This window comes from Salvelinus namaycush, chromosome 25 (assembly GCF_016432855.1).
Source record: "Salvelinus namaycush isolate Seneca chromosome 25, SaNama_1.0, whole genome shotgun sequence".
Classification (NCBI taxonomy): Eukaryota; Metazoa; Chordata; class Actinopteri; order Salmoniformes; family Salmonidae; genus Salvelinus; species Salvelinus namaycush.
Genome location: NC_052331.1, coordinates 42,091,899 through 42,113,213, shown reverse-complemented (window position 1 = coordinate 42,113,213; position 21,315 = coordinate 42,091,899). Strand labels below are relative to the sequence as shown.

Below are 21,315 nucleotides of genomic sequence, written 5' to 3'. Positions count from 1 at the left end.
TATGAAACCAGGCTGTCTATACACAGTGCATCTAGTCTATGAAACCAGGCTGTCTATACACAGTGCATCTAGTCTATGAAACCAGGCTGTCTATACACAGTGCATCTAGTCTGTGAGACCAGGCTGTCTATACACAGTGCATCTAGTCTATGAAACCAGGCTGTCTATACACAGTGCATCTAGTCTATGAAACCAGGCTGTCTATACACAGTGCATCTAGTCTGTGAGACCAGGCTGTCTATACACAGTGACACAGTGCATCTAGTCTATGAAACCAGGCTGTCTATACACAGTGCATCTAGTCTGTGAGACCAGGCTGTCTACACACAGTGACACAGTGCATCTAGTCTGCATCTAGTCTGTGAGACCAGGCTGTCTACACACAGTGACACAATGCATCTAGTCTGCATCTAGTCTGTGAGACCAGACTGTCTACACACAGTGACACAGTGCATCTAGTCTGTGAGACCAGGCTGTCTACACACAGTGACACAGTGCATCTAGTCTGTGAGACCAGGCTGTCTACACACAGTGACACAGTGCATCTAGTCTGTGAGACCAGGCTGTCTACACACAGTGACACAGTGCATCTAGTCTGTGAGACCAGGCTGTCTATACACAGTGCATCTAGTCTATGAAACCAGTCTGTCTATACACAGTGACACAGTGCATCTAGTCTATGAAACCAGTCTGTCTACACACAGTGACACAGTACATCTAAATCAAATCAAATGTATTTATAAAGCCCTAATAATAATAATAATAATCACAGTGGTTGTCGAGGGTGCAACAGGTCAGCACCTCAGGTGTAAATGTCAGTTGGCTTTTCATAGCCGATCATTCAGAGTATCTCTACCGATCCTGCTGTCTCTAGAGAGTTGAAAACAGCAGGTCTGGGACAGGTAGCACGTCCGGTGGACAGGTCAGGGTTCCATAGCCGCAGGCAGAACAGTTGAAACTGGAGCAGCAGCACGACCAGGTGGACTGGGGACAGCAAGGAGTCATCAGGCCAGGTAGTCCTGAGGCATGGTCCTAGGGCTCATTTCCTCCGAGAGAGAGAAAGAAAGAAAGAATTAGAGGGAGCATACTCCAGATATGAAATACTCCAGATATAACAGGCTGACCCTATCACCCTGACACATAAACTATTGCAGCATAAATACTGGAGGCTGAGACAAGATGGGTCGGGAGACACTGTGGCCCTGTCCGACAATACCCCCGGACAGGGCCAAACAGGCAGGACATAACCCCACCCACTTTGCCAAAGCACAGCCCCCACACCACTAGAGGGATATCTTCAACCACCAACTTACCATCCTGAGACAAGGCCGAGTATAGCCCACAAAGATCTCCTCCACAGCACAACCCAAGGGGGGGCGCCAACCCAGACAGGAAGATCACGTCAGTAACTCAACCCACTCAAGTGACGCACCCCTCCTAGGGACGGCATGGAAGAGCACCAGTAAGCCAGTAACTCAGCCCCTGTAATAGGGTTAGCGGCAGAGAATCCCAGTGGAGCGAGGGGAACCGGCCAGGCAGAGACAGCAAGGGCAGTTCGTTGCTCCAGAGCCTTTCCGTTCACCTTCACACTCCTGGGCCAGACTACACTCAATCATAGGACCTACTGAAGAGATAAGTCTTCAATAAAGACTTAAAGGTTGAGACCGAGTCTGCGTCTCTCACATGGGTAGGCAGACCAATCCATAAAAATGGAGATCTATAGGAGAAAGCCCTGCATCCAGTTGTTTGCTAAGGAATTCTAGGGACAGTAAGGAGGCCTGCGTCTTGTGACCGTAGCGTACGTGTAGGTATGTACAGTGTCTCCCGACCCATCTTGTCTCAGCCTCCAGTATTTATGCTGCAATAGTTTATGTGTCAGGGTGATAGGGTCAGTTTGTTATATCTGGAGTACTTCTCCTGTCTTATCCGGTGTCCTGTGTGAATTTAAGTATGCTCTCTCTAATTCTCTCTTTCTCTCTTTCTTTCTCTCTCTTTATATAACAAGTCATACTGTGGGGTGTTGTACCCAGTCAGGTCTTTATATAACAATATAACAAGTCATACTGTGGGGTGCTGGACCCAGGCAGGTCTTTATATAACAATATAACAAGTCATACTGTGGGGTGCTGGACCCAGGCAGGTCTTTATATAACAATATAACAAGTCATACTGTGGGGTGTTGGACCCAGTCAGGTCTTTATATAACAATATAACAAGTCATACTGTGGGGTGCTGGACCCAGGCAGGTCTTTATATAACAATATAACAAGTCATACTGTGGGGTGCTGGACCCAGGCAGGTCTTTATATAACAATATAACAAGTCATGCTGTGGGGTGCTGGACCCAGGCAGGTCTTCTATAACAAGTCATACTGTGGGGTGCTGGACCCAGTCAGGTCTTTATATAACAATATAACAAGTCATACTGTGGGGTGCTGGACCCAGTCAGGTCTTTATATAACAAGTCATACTGTGGGGTGCTGGACCCAGTCAGGTCTTTATATAACAAGTCATACTGTGGGGTGCTGGACCCAGTCAGGTCTTTATATAACAAGTCATACTGTGGGGTGCTGGACCCAGGCAGGTCTTTATATAACAATATAACAAGTCATACTGTGGGGTGCTGGACCCAGGCAGGTCTTTATATAACAATATAGCAAGTCATACTGTGGGGTGCTGGACCCAGGCAGGTCTTTATATAACAATATAACAAGTCATACTGTGGGGTGCTGGACCCAGGCAGGTCTTTATATAACAATATAACAAGTCATACTGTGGGGTGCTGGACCCAGTCAGGTCTTTATATAACAAGTCATACTGTGGGGTGCTGGACCCAGGCAGGTCTTTATATAACAATATAACAAGTCATACTGTGGGGTGCTGGACCCAGTCAGGTCTTTATATAACAAGTCATACTGTGGGGTGCTGGACCCAGGCAGGTCTTTATATAACAATATAACAAGTCATGCTGTGGGGTGCTGGACCCAGGCAGGTCTTCTATAACAAGTCATACTGTGGGGTGCTGGACCCAGTCAGGTCTTTATATAACAATATAACAAGTCATACTGTGGGGTGCTGGACCCAGTCAGGTCTTTATATAACAAGTCATACTGTGGGGTGCTGGACCCAGTCAGGTCTTTATATAACAAGTCATACTGTGGGGTGCTGGACCCAGTCAGGTCTTTATATAACAAGTCATACTGTGGGGTGCTGGACCCAGGCAGGTCTTTATATAACAATATAACAAGTCATACTGTGGGGTGCTGGACCCAGGCAGGTCTTTATATAACAATATAACAAGTCATACTGTGGGGTGCTGGACCCAGGCAGGTCTTTATATAACAATATAACAAGTCATACTGTGGGGTGCTGGACCCAGGCAGGTCTTTATATAACAATATAACAAGTCATACTGTGGGGTGCTGGACCCAGGCAGGTCTTTATATAACAAGTCATACTGTGGGGTGCTGGACCCAGGCAGGTCTTTATATAACAATATAACAAGTCATACTGTGGGGTGCTGGACCCAGTCAGGTCTTTATATAACAATATAACAAGTCATGCTGTGGGGTGCTGGACCCAGGCAGGTCTTCTATAACAAGTCATACTGTGGGGTGCTGGACCCAGGCAGGTCTTTATATAACAATATAACAAGTCATACTGTGGGGTGCTGGACCCAGTCAGGTCTTTATATAACAAGTCATACTGTGGGGTGCTGGACCCAGGCAGGTCTTTATATAACAAGTCATACTGTGGGGTGCTGGACCCAGTCAGGTCTTTATATAACAATATAACAAGTCATACTGTGGGGTGCTGGACCCAGTCAGGTCTTTATATAACAAGTCATACTGTGGGGTGCTGGACCCAGTCAGGTCTTTATATAACAAGTCATACTGTGGGGTGCTGGACCCAGTCAGGTCTTTATATAACAAGTCATACTGTGGGGTGCTGGACCCAGTCAGGTCTTTATATAACAAGTCATACTGTGGGGTGTTGGACCCAGTCAGGTCTTTATATAACAAGTCATACTGTGGGGTGCTGGACCCAGTCAGGTCTTTATATAACAAGTCATACTGTGGGGTGCTGGACCCAGTCAGGTCTTTATATAACAAGTCATACTGTGGGGTGCTGGACCCAGTCAGGTCTTTATATAACAAGTCATACTGTGGGGTGCTGGACCCAGTCAGGTCTTTATATAACAATATAACAAGTCATACTGTGGAGTGCTGTGATAACATTTCAACAGGGTTTTCTAATGATCAATTAGCCTTTTAAAATGATAAACTTGGATTAGCTAACACAACATGCCATTGGAACACAGGAGTGATGGTTGCTGATAATGGGCCTCTGAACGCCTATGTAGATATTCCATAAAAAATCAGCCGTTTCCAGCTACAATAGTCATTTACAACATTAACAATGTCTACGCTGTATTTCTGATCAATTTGATGTTATTTAAATGGACTTAAAAAAATGCTTTTCTTTCAAAAACAAGGACATTTCTAAGTGACCCCAAACTTTTGAACGGTAGTGTACATTCATTGTGGAGAACAAACATCAGTTTGGACTGAGTGATGTGGATGGGTAGCCAGGGAATGGCCTTACTTTTGCAAGACAAACATATATTCCTGCCACTCCTGGGAACCCTGTACATATGTGAGGGCTGTTGGGGCCCTGTTTCAGCTCCAGATGACCTGCACACACTCCTACAGGGTTGCAGGTCCGCCGACTGCAAACCATTCATTTTAATCAGAGAAATATCCAATAAACCAAACTGTTGCTTTAACTGTGAAGGTACTTTAATGCGCACAATCCTCAAATAAAATGGAGCATACATAAAATAAACAATGTATTTACATTGTGTCTAACGTGTGTGTGTGAGGGAGGCATGTTTTTCAACTCAGAAAAAAGCACACAGAATTTCCTCAAACTGTACAAATTAAGCCATAGTCTTTTACAATATTATCAATCACACTTTGATTTGATAGATATTTAGAGTAATTATGTAGATGTTGAGAATGATATGAAGGAGTAGATATCTACAATCCTAAAATAACACGGAGCAAACATTAAATAAACAAGTAACTACAACTTATTTACATTGTGGATAATGTGTGTGTGTGCATTTTGTTTTATTTTTCCTTGTCAGCCACCCATCTCTGCTTTGTCAGTCTCGATAGGCCCAGTGTCTTCTGGGTAAGGCTGTCAGGCAGTGGTGGAGTGCAGATCTGAAAGAGATGCACAAAGTGACAGTAAATATACCACTCAACAACATGTCTGTGTGTACATCTGTTGGTGTGAGTGAGCATACAGTGGTTGCTCCACTAAAGGTTTTGTGATTATGCTGCGGTACTTAGAGGTCATTTGTGGTTTAGTACGGTACCCTGCGTCACCATTTCATTGCTCCAGACCACCACAAGGGGGAGTTAAAGCACTGATTATGCTCTTGGGTCCAACTGTGTCTCTAACTGACAATGAATGGCGACATAAACCTAAATAGAAACTGATAATTGTGCACAACTTCAGTATTACTTACTAAATGTGTTGTTACACTAAGGTTTTTATTATTTTATTAGGATTATTTTGCTCTTACTGTAGTACTGTACACCCGACCGGTCATGTTGTACAGTGCCTGAGTGGCCCAACGGTCTAAGACACTGCAGTGCAAGCTGTGTTGCTACAGTTCAATACCCGTGCCGGCCTCGACTGGGAGACCCATGAGATGAATGTAGGTGTTTGGTTTCTCTAAACACTGAAATAAATCATTCTAAATAACAAACTGGCTTTATTTACAAATGAGTAACAATGTTTCACCCCCATGTTCAAGAATGGCCTTTTTCATCGCTCATTTTACATTATTTGAAAAATGAAATAATCTCCAAAGTATTGTTATTATTTAAACAAAGCGATTATTATTATTATTATTAATTTAGAATTATAGAAAAGTCCCTTGGATATTCTCACATATATTATCAACCCTGTTATTAGCCTTTATTATTATTATTATTACCTAAAGAGAACAGACTATGGGAGGTATACGGTAGTACATAGAGCCATGACTACATGGAACTAATGCACCCTCTATAACCACTGTGATTATTATTTGACACTGCTGGTCACCTATGAACATTTAAACATCTTGAAGAACAATCTGGCCTAAATGGCTGTACTCTTTTATAATCTCCACCGGCACAGCCAGAAGAGGACTGGCCACCCTCAGAGCCTGGCTCCTCTCTAGGTTTCTTCCTAGGTTCCTGCCGTTCTAGGGAGTTTTTCCTAGCCACCGTGCTTCTACACCTGCATTGCTTGCTATTTGGGGTTTTAGGCTGGGTTTCTGTATAAGCACCTGGTGACAGCTACTGATGTAAAGGGGGCTTTATAAAATACATTTGATAGATTTCTTGTATATGCTTCTATTTATGTCAGTTACTCTAAATATGACATTGAGTGTCTTACATTTCCTCAATAGGAAGTTGTACCTTAAGCCAACACTTTCTCCTGGTCTTTCCTGCTGGGGACAGGGGGCTTCAGGGTTGGGAATGGAGGACCTAGAGAATTATTAACAATAGTGTCCACATTTATGAATGAATCACATTCAAAATGGGTTAGCTGTGTATCTCATCTGATTGAGAATTGATTATGTCTATTTCCTTTTGAAAATCTGCCACCAAACCACACAATTATATCTAGTGAGAGTGCACACAATCATCAGCTTATTTTACCAAGTCAAAAAGACCATACTTTTGTCAAGGGACCCAACGAATAACAAAACAGTAGGAAGGCTATTGTTGCTGTATACAGTAGCCTACCCCATCAACATACTGCTGGCTGGTTACAAGGCTACGTTGTTATCATTTAGTAATGTTGTACTGTAGCCTACTGCACCCCATATCAACCAACTTACCTACTAGTAGTGACAAGGCTATATCCTACTGCACCCCATATCAACCAACTTGCCTACTAGTAGTGACAAGGCTATATCCTACTGCACCCCATATCAACCAACTTGCCTACTAGTAGTGACAAGGCTATATCCTACTGCACCCCATATCAACCAACTTACCTACTAGTAGTGACAAGGCTATATTGTTGTCCTTCAGTAATACTGTAACGGTACTGTAGCCTACTGCACCCCATATCAACCAACTTACCTACTAGTAGTGACAAGGCTATATTGTTGTCCTTCAGTAATACTGTAACGGTACTGTAGCCTACTGCACCCCATATCAACCAACTTACCTACTAGTAGTGACAAGGCTATATCCTACTGCACCCCATATCAACCAACTTACCTACTAGTAGTGACAAGGCTATATTGTTGTCCTTCAGTAATACTGTAACGGTACTGTAGCCTACTGCACCCCATATCAACCAACTTACCTACTAGTAGTGACAAGGCTATATTGTTGTCATTCAGTAATACTGTAATGGTACTGTAGCCTACTGCACCCCATATCAACCAACTTGCCTACTAGTAGTGACAAGGCTATATTGTTGTCATTCAGTAATACTGTAACGGTACTGTAGCCTACTGCACCCCATATCAACCAACTTACCTACTAGTAGTGACAAGGCTATATTGTTGTCATTCAGTAATACTGTAACGGTACTGTAGCCTACTGCACCCCATATCAACCAACTTACCTACTAGTAGTGACAAGGCTATATCCTACTGCACCCCATATCAACCAACTTGCCTACTAGTAGTGACAAGGCTATATTGTTGTCCTTCAGTAATACTGTAACGGTACTGTAGCCTACTGCACCCCATATCAACCAACTTACCTACTAGTAGTGACAAGGCTATATCCTACTGCACCCCATATCAACCAACTTACCTACTAGTAGTGACAAGGCTATATCCTACTGCACCCCATATCAACCAACTTACCTACTAGTAGTGACAAGGCTATATTGTTGTCCTTCAGTAATACTGTAACGGTACTGTAGCCTACTGCACCCCATATCAACCAACTTACCTACTAGTAGTGACAAGGCTATATTGTTGTCATTCAGTAATACTGTAACGGTACTGTAGCCTACTGCACCCCATGTCAACCAACTTACCTACTAGTAGTGACAAGGCTATATCCTACTGCACCCCATATCAACCAACTTACCTACTAGTAGTGACAAGGCTATATCCTACTGCACCCCATATCAACCAACTTACCTACTAGTAGTGACAAGGCTATATTGTTGTCATTCAGTAATACTGTAACGGTACTGTAGCCTACTGCACCCCATATCAACCAACTTACCTACTAGTAGTGACAAGGCTATATCCTACTGCACCCCATATCAACCAACTTACCTACTAGTAGTGACAAGGCTATATTGTTGTCCTTCAGTAATACTGTAACGGTACTGTAGCCTACTGCACCCCATATCAACCAACTTACCTACTAGTAGTGACAAGGCTATATTGTTGTCATTCAGTAATACTGTAACGGTACTGTATCCTACTGCACCCCATGTCAACCAACTTACCTACTAGTAGTGACAAGGCTATATTGTTGTCATTCAGTAATACTGTAACGGTACTGTAGCCTACTGCACCCCATATCAACCAACTTACCTACTAGTAGTGACAAGGCTATATCCTACTGCACCCCATATCAACCAACTTACCTACTAGTAGTGACAAGGCTATATCCTACTGCACCCCATATCAACCAACTTGCCTACTAGTAGTGACAAGGCTATATTGTTGTCCTTCAGTAATACTGTAACGGTACTGTAGCCTACTGCACCCCATGTCAACCAACTTACCTACTAGTAGTGACAAGGCTATATTGTTGTCATTCAGTAATACTGTAACGGTACTGTAGCCTACTGCACCCCATATCAACCAACTTGCCTACTAGTAGTGACAAGGCTATATTGTTGTCCTTCAGTAATACTGTAACGGTACTGTAGCCTACTGCACCCCATATCAACCAACTTACCTACTAGTAGTGACAAGGCTATATCCTACTGCACCCCATATCAACCAACTTACCTACTAGTAGTGACAAGGCTATATCCTACTGCACCCCATATCAACCAACTTGCCTACTAGTAGTGACAAGGCTATATTGTTGTCCTTCAGTAATACTGTAACGGTACTGTAGCCTACTGCACCCCATATCAACCAACTTGCCTACTAGTAGTGACAAGGCTATATTGTTGTCCTTCAGTAATACTGTAACGGTACTGTAGCCTACTGCACCCCATATCAACCAACTTACCTACTAGTAGTGACAAGGCTATATCCTACTGCACCCCATATCAACCAACTTACCTACTAGTAGTGACAAGGCTATATCCTACTGCACCCCATATCAACCAACTTGCCTACTAGTAGTGACAAGGCTATATTGTTGTCCTTCAGTAATACTGTAACGGTACTGTAGCCTACTGCACCCCATATCAACCAACTTGCCTACTAGTAGTGACAAGGCTATATTGTTGTCCTTCAGTAATACTGTAACGGTACTGTAGCCTACTGCACCCCATATCAACCAACTTACCTACTAGTAGTGACAAGGCTATATTGTTGTCATTCAGTAATACTGTAACGGTACTGTAGCCTACTGCACCCCATATCAACCAACTTACCTACTAGTAGTGACAAGGCTATATTGTTGTCATTCAGTAATACTGTAACGGTACTGTAGCCTACTGCACCCCATATCAACCAACTTACCTACTAGTAGTGACAAGGCTATATTGTTGTCATTCAGTAATACTGTAACGGTACTGTAGCCTACTGCACCCCATATCAACCAACTTACCTACTAGTAGTGACAAGGCTATATTGTTGTCATTCAGTAATACTGTAATGGTACTGTAGCCTACTGCACCCCATGTCAACCAACTTACCTACTAGTAGTGACAAGGCTATATTGTTGTCATTCAGTAATACTGTAACGGTACTGTAGCCTACTGCACCCCATATCAACCAACTTACCTACTAGTAGTGACAAGGCTATATTGTTGTCATTCAGTAATACTGTAACGGTACTGTAGCCTACTGCACCCCATATCAACCAACTTACCTACTAGTAGTGACAAGGCTATATTGTTGTCATTCAGTAATACTGTAACGGTACTGTAGCCTACTGCACCCCATATCAACCAACTTACCTACTAGTAGTGACAAGGCTATATTGTTGTCATTCAGTAATACTGTAACGGTACTGTAGCCTACTGCACCCCATATCAACCAACTTACCTACTAGTAGTGACAAGGCTATATTGTTGTCATTCAGTAATACTGTAACGGTACTGTAGCCTACTGCACCCCATATCAACCAACTTACCTACTAGTAGTGACAAGGCTATATCCTACTGCACCCCATGTCAACCAACTTACCTACTAGTAGTGACAAGGCTATATTGTTGTCATTCAGTAATACTGTAACGGTACTGTAGCCTACTGCACCCCATGTCAACCAACTTACCTACTAGTAGTGACAAGGCTATATTGTTGTCCTTCAGTAATACTGTAACGGTACTGTAGCCTACTGCACCCCATATCAACCAACTTACCTACTAGTAGTGACAAGGCTATATCCTACTGCACCCCATATCAACCAACTTACCTACTAGTAGTGACAAGGCTATATTGTTGTCCTTCAGTAATACTGTAACGGTACTGTAGCCTACTGCACCCCATATCAACCAACTTACCTACTAGTAGTGACAAGGCTATATCCTACTGCACCCCATATCAACCAACTTACCTACTAGTAGTGACAAGGCTATATCCTACTGCACCCCATATCAACCAACTTACCTACTAGTAGTGACAAGGCTATATTGTTGTCCTTCAGTAATACTGTAACGGTACTGTAGCCTACTGCACCCCATATCAACCAACTTACCTACTAGTAGTGACAAGGCTATATCCTACTGCACCCCATATCAACCAACTTACCTACTAGTAGTGACAAGGCTATATTGTTGTCCTTCAGTAATACTGTAACGGTACTGTAGCCTACTGCACCCCATATCAACCAACTTACCTACTAGTAGTGACAAGGCTATATCCTACTGCACCCCATATCAACCAACTTACCTACTAGTAGTGACAAGGCTATATCCTACTGCACCCCATATCAACCAACTTACCTACTAGTAGTGACAAGGCTATATTGTTGTCATTCAGTAATACTGTAACGGTACTGTAGCCTACTGCACCCCATATCAACCAACTTACCTACTAGTAGTGACAAGGCTATATTGTTGTCCTTCAGTAATACTGTAACGGTACTGTAGCCTACTGCACCCCATATCAACCAACTTACCTACTAGTAGTGACAAGGCTATATTGTTGTCCTTCAGTAATACTGTAACGGTACTGTAGCCTACTGCACCCCATATCAACCAACTTACCTACTAGTAGTGTAGTAGTGACAAGGCTATATCCTACTGCACCCCATATCAACCAACTTACCTACTAGTAGTGACAAGGCTATATTGTTGTCCTTCAGTAATACTGTAACGGTACTGTAGCCTACTGCACCCCATATCAACCAACTTACCTACTAGTAGTGACAAGGCTATATCCTACTGCACCCCATATCAACCAACTTACCTACTAGTAGTGACAAGGCTATATCCTACTGCACCCCATATCAACCAACTTACCTACTAGTAGTGACAAGGCTATATTGTTGTCATTCAGTAATACTGTAACGGTACTGTAGCCTACTGCACCCCATATCAACCAACTTACCTACTAGTAGTGACAAGGCTATATTGTTGTCATTCAGTAATACTGTAACGGTACTGTAGCCTACTGCACCCCATATCAACCAACTTACCTACTAGTAGTGACAAGGCTATATTGTTGTCATTCAGTAATACTGTAACGGTACTGTAGCCTACTGCACCCCATATCAACCAACTTACCTACTAGTAGTGACAAGGCTATATTGTTGTCATTCAGTAATACTGTAACGGTACTGTAGCCTACTGCACCCCATATCAACCAACTTACCTACTAGTAGTGACAAGGCTATATTGTTGTCATTCAGTAATACTGTAACGGTACTGTAGCCTACTGCACCCCATATCAACCAACTTACCTACTAGTAGTGACAAGGCTATATTGTTGTCATTCAGTAATACTGTAACGGTACTGTAGCCTACTGCACCCCATATCAACCAACTTACCTACTAGTAGTGACAAGGCTATATTGTTGTCATTCAGTAATACTGTAACGGTACTGTAGCCTACTGCACCCCATGTCAACCAACTTACCTACTAGTAGTGACAAGGCTATATTGTTGTCATTCAGTAATACTGTAACGGAACTGTAGCCTACTGCACCCCATATCAACCAACTTACCTACTAGTAGTGACAAGGCTATATTGTTGTCATTCAGTAATACTGTAACGGAACTGTAGCCTACTGCACCCCATATCAACCAACTTACCTACTAGTAGTGACAAGGCTATATTGTTGTCCTTCAGTAATACTGTAACGGTACTGTAGCCTACTGCACCCCATATCAACCAACTTACCTACTAGTAGTGACAAGGCTATATTGTTGTCCTTCAGTAATACTGTAACGGTACTGTAGCCTACTGCACCCCATATCAACCAACTTACCTACTAGTAGTGACAAGGCTATATTGTTGTCCTTCAGTAATACTGTAACGGTACTGTAGCCTACTGCACCCCATATCAACCAACTTACCTACTAGTAGTGACAAGGCTATATTGTTGTCCTTCAGTAATACTGTAACGGTACTGTAGCCTACTGCACCCCATATCAACCAACTTACCTACTAGTAGTGACAAGGCTATATTGTTGTCCTTCAGTAATACTGTAACGGTACTGTAGCCTACTGCACCCCATATCAACCAACTTACCTACTAGTAGTGACAAGGCTATATTGTTGTCCTTCAGTAATACTGTAACGGTACTGTAGCCTACTGCACCCCATATCAACCAACTTACCTACTAGTAGTGACAAGGCTATATTGTTGTCCTTCAGTAATACTGTAACGGTACTGTAGCCTACTGCACCCCATATCAACCAACTTACCTACTAGTAGTGACAAGGCTATATTGTTGTCATTCAGTAATACTGTAACGGTACTGTAGCCTACTGCACCCCATGTCAACCAACTTACCTACTAGTAGTGACAAGGCTATATTGTTGTCATTCAGTAATACTGTAACGGTACTGTAGCCTACTGCACCCCATATCAACCAACTTACCTACTAGTAGTGACAAGGCTATATTGTTGTCATTCAGTAATACTGTAACGGTACTGTAGCCTACTGCACCCCATATCAACCAACTTACCTACTAGTAGTGACAAGGCTATATTGTTGTCCTTCAGTAATACTGTAACGGTACTGTAGCCTACTGTACATCACATTATTATCCACATAGTTAGCTAGTGATAGCTTAGTTAGCTAGCACCAAAGAAACAACCAATGAATGACAACAGGCGTTTTAACACAATATCTATCTAGCTAGTATGGTTGCATGTGAAACAACTCTACAGATGATTAAAGTTTGAAAGCAAAGTTGACTTACCAGTACGCTGATCTCTCACTGGAAATAGAGTGAGGCATCCAAATAGGAGGTTAGCTAACGCGGTTAGCGTCGTTAGCATTAGCTAACTAGCAGTGCCAGCATTTTAGCTATCAACGTATCTATCCAGCAACAATGTCAAGGTCAAAAACGAAAGAAACTGTTAAGTCATGCTGACTTCGTAAAATAAGTCAAATGTGACTGAAATAATTAACAGACTGAACGTACATTTATGTGGCTAACTTTAGCTCAGTGACAGGTGATGCACCTATTCCTGTTAACAGCTTTCCCTGTGGGGAGCTACTGATGAGAGAGTGCGCATCCCACCACTTCCTGCGTGGAGAGGCGACACTGAGTCAACATGGGGCCAGAATTATATTACATCCGGGTTGGTTTAGAAACCCATTGACAATACATGGGTCCGCTATACAAGACTGGCCCCCGCATGGCTGGCGAGAATTCTACCACTGAACCAACAATGCATTGCAAGGAAGCAATAACCCTACAGGCCAGAAAGCATGAATAACAAGCACATTTTCTGCTATGTGGCCTATAAGACTACCTTATAAAACAGTCTTTCCTCCCCAGTCCCCCGCTAAACGTCCCTAATACCCTGACTACACTGCTCGGGTCGTGTTTGCGAGCGTTGCAAAATAATTTTAGAAATCTATATTATTCAATTATTGCACCCACACTGCTCGCTCGCGTCAACGGATGTCTGCGTTGCCAAGGGCTAATGCTTCGAACACACCAACTGCGTCATTGCATCACTGCTGCATAACATTTTGCGCAGCTAGGCAACTATACTGATGTAGGTACCTTTTGCATGCGGTTGGACACATGGAGGAAAGAATCATGTAAGCAGTATCCTCAAAACGGTGTATTTTTGACAACAGCGAGACACTCTACGTCATTTACAAGTGCGACCACCGCCTCCACCGGTGCAGCGAAACCCTCTACAACGTCTACATCATCCACAAGTATGACCACCACCGGTGCAGCCATGGAAGATGATGAAATGGAGGAAGCACCTCTGGATCTAGTGTAACAGTATAACTTTAGTCCGTCCCCTCGCCCCGACACGGGCGCGAACCAGGGACCCTCTGCACACATCTACAACTGACACCCACGTAACTGACATAAATAGAAGCATATACAAGAAATCTATCAAATGTATTTTATAAAGCCCCCTTTACATCAGTAGCTGTCACCAGGTGCTTATACAGAAACCCAGCGTAAAACCCCAAATAGCAAGCAATGCAGGTGTAGAAGCACGGTGGCTAGGAAAAACTCCCTAGAACGGCAGGAACCTAGGAAGAAACCTAAAGAGGAGCCAGGCTCTGAGGGGTGGCCAGTCCTCTTCTGGCAGTGCTGGTGGAGATTATAAAAGAGTACAGTCATTTAGGCCAGATTGTTCTTCAAGATGTTTAAAGGTTCATAGATGACCAGCAGTGTCAAATAATAATCACAGTGGTTATAGAGGGTGCAATAGTTCAGCACCTCAGGAGTAAATGCCAGTTGGCTCTTCATAGCTGAGCATTTAGAGGTTGAGACAGTGGGTCTAGAAAAGCGAGACAGGATCAAACAGTGGGTCTGGGACAAGTTAATACCTCCGGTGAGCCTTGAGCAGGTCAGGGTTCCATAGCTGCAGACAGAAACAGCAGAGAATGGATCAGCAGCATGACTAGGTGGACTGGATAACACAGAACACATACACATAATAACACAGAACACACACACACATTAGATTGCAAGGGCAAGTACAATGAGCATTTGGGAAAATGAAGTCTGCTACTGTATTTATTATGGATCCCCACTAGCTGCTGCCAAGACAGCAGTTACTCTTCTTCGGGTTTATTATGGATCCCCACTAGCTGCTGCCAAGACAGCAGTTCCTCTTCTTCGGGTCCAGAAAAGTTAAGGCAGTTATACAATTTTAAAAACGTTACAATACATTCACAACACATTAAGTGTGTGCCCTCAGGCCACTACTCTACTACCACGTATCTACAACACATTAAGTGTGTTACCTCAGACCTCTACTACCACGTATCTACAACACATTAAGTGTGTGCCCTCAGGCCACTACTCTACTACCACGTATCTACAACACAAAATCCTTGTGTACGTGCGCCTCCCATTGTCTGTTCTGTTTAGGTTAGAGTGTAGTCAAGGCATTGTCATTTAAATTATATTGTGCCCATTTTTCATCTTTCCACCAAGCTGTTCCAGGCCTGGAGTGGGTGACAGGTAACCGTCTTTCCACCAAGCTGTTCCAGGCCTGGAGTGGGTGACAGGTAACCATCTTTCCACCAAGCTGTTCCAGACCTGGAGTGGGTGACAGGTAACCGTCTTTCCACCAAGCTGTTCCAGGCCTGGAGTGGGTGACAGGTAACCATCTTTCCACCAAGCTGTTCCAGACCTGGAGTGGGTGACAGGTAACTGTCTTTCCACCAAGCTGTTCCAGACCTGGAGTGGGTGACAGCTAACCGTCTTTCCACCAAGCTGTTCCAGACCTGGAGTGGGTGACAGGTAACCGTCTTTCCACCAAGCTGTTCCAGGCCTGGAGTGGGTGACAGGTAACCATCTTTCCACCAAGCTGTTCCAGGCCTGGAGTGGGTGACAGGTAACCATCTTTCCACCAAGCTGTTCCAGACCTGGAGTGGGTGACAGGTAACCGTCTTTCCACCAAGCTGTTCCAGACCTGGAGTGGGTGACAGGTAACCGTCTTTCCACCAAGCTGTTCCAGACCTGGAGTGGGTGACAGGTAACTGTCTTTCCACCAAGCTGTTCCAGACCTGGAGTGGGTGACAGGTAACCGTCTTTCCACCAAGCTGTTCCAGACCTGGAGTGGGTGACAGGTAACTGTCTTTCCACCAAGCTGTTCCAGACCTGGAGTGGGTGACAGGTAACTGTCTTTCCACCAAGTTGTTCCAGGCCTGGAGTGGGTGACAGGTAACCATCTTTCCACCAAGCTGTTCCAGGCCTGGAGTGGGTGACAGGTAACCGTGTTTCCACCAAGCTGTTCCAGGCCTGGAGTGGGTGACAGGTAACCGTGTTTCCACCAAGCTGTTCCAGGCCTGGAGTGGGTGACAGGTAACCATCTTTCCACCAAGCTGTTCCAGACCTGGAGTGGGTGACAGGTAACCGTGTTTCCACCAAGCTGTTCCAGGCCTGGAGTGGTTGACAGGTAACCGTGTTTCCACCAAGCTGTTCCAGGCCTGGAGTGGTACGCTTCAACTTCCAGAAGACTCTTTTAGATCTTACACCCTATTAGCTCAACCACAGTCCTCACAGCTGCAGTCGTCTGCCCCTGTACCTGCTACACCGGCCACGACAGGTGATACAGGTAATTATCACATGCATGTATACACACATGCACGATCTCCCTCACTTTGTGCTCTATTCAATCACGTCCGCTTTAGTTGACATCCACATAGTGGTTGTTTTGGTGGTGTCTGAGGTGGAACTGTGTTACCTCTTGAAGCTAGAGGGCAGTATTTTTATGTTTGGAAAAATAACGTTCCCAATGTAAGCTGCCCATTTCTCAGGCCCAGATGCTAGAATATGCATATAGTTGACAGATTAGGATAGAAAACACTAAAGTTTCCAAAACTGTCAAAATATTGTCTGTGAGTATAACAGAACTGATTTTGCAGGCGGAAACCTGAGGTAATCCAACCTGGAAGTGCCTCTTATTTTGAAAAATCCCTGTTCCATTGCCTGCCGGATATCAACCGGATTCCTTTTCCAATGGCTTCCACAGGTTGTGAACAGGCTTTAGACATAGTTTCAAGCTTTTATTCTGAAAAATGAGCGAGATTTATCAAATCGCGTCAATGGATAGCCAGATATCCTTTGATTAGTTCTTGCGCGCAAAAGTGGAAGCTCAACATTTTCTTTCTCTATTGTATTGAATAGTCCGGTTGAAATATTATTGATTGTTTATGTTAACTTTTTAGGGATATTGGCAGCATTTTCACTTTTGGATGAATTGCGTGCCCAAACTGAACTGCCTCCTACTCTGTCCCAGATGCTAATATATGCATATTATGCATATATATTAGTATTGGATAGAAAACACTCTGAAGTTTCTAAAACTGTTTGAATGATGTCTGTGAGTATAACAGAGCTCATATGGCAGACAAAAACCTGAGAAGAAATCCAAACAGGAAGTGAGAAATCGATTTTCAAAACAGTGCCTATTGAAATCCCTGTTAGTTATGGATGTGCATGCACTTCCTAGGGTTTCCACTAGATGTCACCCTCTTTAGATACTGGTTTTAGGATTCTACTATAAAGGAGGGGCTCATAGAAGCTCTTTTACTGAGTGGTCTGGCAGAGAGCCTCGGGCTCATGATGCGCGGTCACGAGAGAGTATGCGCTCGTTCCAATGCTTTTCTTCAGACAATGAAATTCTCTGGTTTGAACCTTATGGATGATTAATGTTAAAAACATCCTAAATATGGATTGAATACATAATTTGACTTGTTTCTACAACCTGTAATGGAACTTTTTGAGTTTTTGTCCCGAGGACGTTCTCGTGCCTCATGAAGATGGATTACTGGGCTGAACATGCTAACAACAAGTGGCTAGATGATGGGCTTTATGGAACAAATCAGTCATTTATTGTCGAACTGGGAATCCTGGGAGTGCCTTCTGATGAAGATAATCAAAGGTAAGTGAATATTTATAGTGTTTTTTGTAGCCTCTGTTGACTCCAAAATGGCGGCTATTTCTTTGTCTGTTTTGGGTTCTGAGCGCCGTTCTCAGATTACTATTTTTCCGTGAAGTTTTTTTGAAATCTGACACATCAGTTGCATAGAGGATAAGTTTATCTTTAATTCTGTGAATAACACTTGCATCTTTTATCAATGTTTATTATGAGTATTTCTGCAAAATCACCAGATGTTTTGGAATCAAAACATTACTGCACTTAACGCGCCAATGTAAACTGAGATGTTTGGATATAAATATGCACATTATCGAACAAAACATACATGTATTGTGTAACATGATGTCCTATGAGTGTCATCTGATGAAGATCATCAAAGGTTAGTGATTCATTTTATCTATATTTCTGCATTTTGTGACTCCTATCTTTGGCTGGAAAATGGCTGTGTGTTTTTTTGACTTGGCTCTGAACTAACATAATCATATGTTGTGCTTTCGCTGTAAAGCCTTTTTGAAATCGGACACGATGGGTAGATTAACAAGATGTTTATCTATCATTTGCTGTGTTGGACTTGATTCAGGTTGTCCCTCTCACCAGACCGTTCATCTGGGGACCTTGTGTGGTCTGATTGGTGCATTTGTTTGCTCTGGTTGGTTGAACTGCCTGGCCTGGAGTGGGGCTGTGGCTGCCTGGACAAATTATCAACACAAATGAAATAAAAACTTAAAATACCGCTCTTAACAATTAGAAAGAGGTCTGCCTTGGGCAGGTTATTCACAAATATTGCCCCAAGAAGGGTGTCCGCTTAGGTGAATAGTTAGGACGCAGTAGAAAGTTGACCCGATTAGGTTTAAATAAATAAATCCTCCGTCTGGCTAAAGGGGGTCTGTAAATTGGTGGGTCACTCCGCAATACCGCTCTGAAGAACAGAGGTCTGCACTGGGCGGGTGAATAGGTAATGATGGGACTCTGACCCGATTAGGCAGAACTCCCATCATACCACAACATCCTGTAGAAGAATGTCTTCCTGTGTTTGTGGAAGTGTATCAGGTTAGGCTAAAACTGCAGGTCGTTTTAGGTCAAACGTAGTGTGTGTATGAGCGAATGTGAATAAAAGCCTGAATGAGTGTGAATAAAAGCCTGAATGAGTAAAAGCTTCTCTGTGTAGCAGAAGTGTATCAGACTAGGCTAAGACTGCAGTTCAATAAGGGAGAACTAGTGTGTGTGTGCCAACTGGTCAAGGGGAAGCACAAGTCTCTCTGTGACAGTTAATTGAGTGTAATTTGAGAAGAAGGGTGCGTCTAGCGCTTAATGGGAAGAGGGAATAAAATCAATAGCTGTTGATTAAAAGGAACTATGTAAAGATAAGAGATTGACAAAATAGCATGTTAAGTAATTATCCTCACATAACATAGGAATATGTTAATAGGTTTCTGTCTTGCTGTTAGTACATAGCAACAGGAGCAGCATAGTCATAAGCTACTGCACCCAGACACGTGAAGTACAAACATCATTGGTGGATATAGTAATCCCTGTGCCTTCCATATTTACGTAGTGCCTTGTGGTTGGAGGCCGAGCAGTTGCCATACCAGGCAGTGATGCAACCCGCCAGGATGCTCTCGATGGTGCAGCTGTAAAACCTTTTGAGAATCTGAGGACCCATGCCAAATCTTTTCAGTCTCCTGAGGGGGAATAGGTTTTGTCGTGCTCTCTTCATGACTGTCTTGGTGTGCTTGGACCATGTTAGTTTGTTGGAGATGTGGTCGCCAAGGAACTTGAAGCTCTCAACCTGCTTCACTGCAGCCCCGTCGATGAGAATGGGGGCGTCCTCGGTCCTCCTTTTCCTGTAGTCAACAATCATCTCCTTTGTCTTGATCACGTTGAGGGATGAGTTGTTGTCCTTGGACCACACGGTCAGGTCTCTGACCTCCTCCCTATAGGTTGTCTCATCGTTGTTGGTGATCAGGCCTATCACTGTTGTGTCATTAGCAAACTTAATGATGGTATTGGAGTCGTGCCTGGCCGTGCAATCATGAGTGAACAGGGAGTACAGGAGGGGACTGAGTACGCACCCCTGAGGTGCCCCCGTGTTGATGATCAGCATGGCAGATGTGTTGTTACCTACCCTTACCACCTGGGGGCGGCCCGTCAGGAAGTCCAGGATCCAGTTGTAGAGGAAGGTGTTTAGTTCCAGGTTCTTTAGCTTAGTGATGAGCTTTGAGGGCACTATGGTGTTGAACACTGAGCTGTAGTCAATGAACAGCATTCTCACATAGGTGTTCCTTTTGTCCAGGTGACAAAGGGCAGTGTGGACTGCAATAGAGATTGCATCACCTGTGGATCTGTTGATGCGGTATGGAAATTGAAGTGGGTCTAGGGTTTCTGGGATAATGGTGTTGATGTGAGCCATGACCAGCCTTTCAAAGCACTTCATGGCTACAGACGTGAGTGCTACGGGTCAGTAGTCATTTAGGCAGGTTACCTTAGTGTTCTTGGGCACAGGGACTATGGTGGTCTGCTTGAAACATGTTGGTATTACAGACTCAGACAAGGAGAAGTTGAAAATGTCAGTGAAGACACTTACCAGTTGGTCAGCGCATGCTCGCAGTACACGTCCTGGTAATCCGTCTGGCCTTGTGGCCTTGTGAATGTTGACCTGTTTAAAGGTCTTACTCACATCGGCTGCGGAAAGCGTGATCACACAGTCGTCCGGAACAGCTGAAGCTCTCATGCATGTTTCAGTGTTACTTGCCTCAAAGTGACCATAGAAGTTATGTAGCTTGTCTGGTAGGCTCATGTCACTGGGCAGCTCACAGCTTTGCTTCCCTTTGTAGTCTGTAGTTGTTTGCAAGCCCTGCCACATCCGACGAGCGTCGGAGCCGGTGTAGTACAATTCAAACTTTGTCATGTATTGGCGCTTTGCCTGTTTGATGGAAGCACCTTTGGCAGCAATTACAGCCTAGATTCTTCTTGGGTAGGACTACAAGCTTTACAAGCTTGGCACACCTGTATTTGGGGAGTTTTTCCCATTCTTCTCTGCAGATCCTCTCAACCTATGTTGGATAGGGACCATCGCTGCACAGCTATTTCCAGGTGTCTC

At 43.7% G+C, this 21,315-nt stretch overlaps 1 long non-coding RNA gene and 1 pseudogene across 3 annotated transcripts; both read right to left on the bottom strand.

Moving 5' to 3' along the window:
* Positions 1 to 1,009: 1,009 nt before the first annotated feature.
* Positions 1,010 to 13,869, bottom strand: LOC120020052. 3 transcript variants are annotated; one of them, XR_005472404.1, is made up of 5 exons: positions 13,544 to 13,869; positions 6,480 to 6,548; positions 5,101 to 5,228; positions 4,606 to 4,729; positions 1,010 to 1,046 (listed from the first exon to the last, which is right to left on the bottom strand). It is a non-coding gene; the product is annotated as an uncharacterized LOC120020052 (long non-coding RNA). The 3 variants fall into 3 exon arrangements; XR_005472403.1 differs by lacking the exons at positions 1,010 to 1,046; positions 4,606 to 4,729 and having other exon boundaries at positions 4,788 to 5,228; positions 6,457 to 6,548; XR_005472402.1 differs by lacking the exons at positions 1,010 to 1,046; positions 4,606 to 4,729 and having other exon boundaries at positions 4,788 to 5,228.
* Positions 13,870 to 15,224: 1,355 nt separating this feature from the next.
* The window catches only part of LOC120019961, a 129,954-nt pseudogene continuing 123,863 nt past the window's right edge, over positions 15,225 to 21,315 (bottom strand).